Raw genomic sequence first — 1,353 nt, 5'->3', positions numbered from 1 at the left:
CAATGCCACAACCTCCCCAGTCACCCTCTCCCACGCACTCACAACCCCCACAAACCCCATACCCACACTCACACCCACACCCCCCCCGCATGCTCCCCCACCCCACATACACACACAACCACACTCCCCACACCTATCCACCCCACCAAAACCCCACACACCCCCACCCCCCACATGCCCACACACCCACAGCCCCCCACAAACCTATATCCACCCACCCATATCCCCCACAGCCCCCAAATTATACAAAAATAAGACTTTATTTTAAGCCACTTTAGAGTCACCTCTATGTACACTACACAAACACATGTAAATCAAGCCAAAAATATTTTTTGAAATCAAATTAATGAATGTTGTAATAGATGTTTGATTTTTACAATATCATTTGGTATTTTTCTGGTTCTGAGATGGCAAAACCCTTTGATGAAAGAAGTACTTCCGGGGAGCAAGGAGGCAGACTTCTGGTGGCAAAGGTTGGGGATTAAGGGGCGGGACTTCCAGTTCCAAGAAGGCGACCATGGGGTGGGGCACCTGTCAAGGGGTGGGGCTACCCTTACAGCCCTTGACAGCTTGCAAAACTCGGTAAGTGGCCCTCCGCCCAAAATAATTGCCTGCCCCAATCTATACAGACATCCTTTTATCTATTTATATGTACACAATGACTATAATGTCTGAGAGTCTAATTAGTATCTCCCACCAAAGTGGTGTAAAGGGAAGAGGAGACAGTTTGCGTTTATATTATTAGGAGGGCACGGTTCTAAGCTTCATTGGAGCCTCTGCCCATCATCATGGGAGACTCCTGTGTCTGGAGGGTTTCTGTTGACACACATTGCTTAGGTGAAAAGTTTTTATGGCCACAAACCATGTATTTTTTCTTTGTTTGTACAACATGTGTAGTACAACTGTGGCGTAGACACCCACACAGTCCAATGGGTCGCCAACTGGCTAGAGAGCCGCACCCAGAGGGTGGTAGTGGATGGGTCCTTCTCGGCCTGGAAGGACGTGGGCAGTGGGGTCCCACAGGGCTCGGTCCTTGGCCCCGCACTGTTCAACATCTTCATCAGTGATTTGGATGAGGGGGTGCAAAGCACCCTGTTCAAATTTGCTGATGACACCAAGATGTGGGGGGATGTGGGCATAATAGAAGGGAGCAACAGGCTACAGTTGGACCTTGACAGGTTACAAGGATGGGCGGAGGAGAACAGGATGGGATTCAACACAGACAAGTGCAAGGTGATGCACCTGGGGAGGAGCAACCGGCACCATACCTACAGGCTGGGGAACTCCCCTCTTGTCAGCACGGAGGTGGAAAAGGATCTTGGAGTCATTATTGACTCCAAGATGAACATGGCT

At 49.7% G+C, this 1,353-nt stretch overlaps 1 protein-coding gene across 2 annotated transcripts in view; it reads left to right on the top strand.

The window, feature by feature from the left end:
• Positions 1-1,353, top strand: part of LOC102371628 (acid-sensing ion channel 2-like) — a 78,673-nt gene that overhangs the window by 69,985 nt on the left and 7,335 nt on the right. The window lies entirely within an intron of this gene.

Source organism: Alligator sinensis, unplaced genomic scaffold, assembly GCF_000455745.1.
Source record: "Alligator sinensis unplaced genomic scaffold, ASM45574v1 scaffold444_1, whole genome shotgun sequence".
Lineage (NCBI taxonomy): Eukaryota > Metazoa > Chordata > Crocodylia > Alligatoridae > Alligator > Alligator sinensis.
This window is presented reverse-complemented; position numbering and strand designations above follow the sequence as displayed.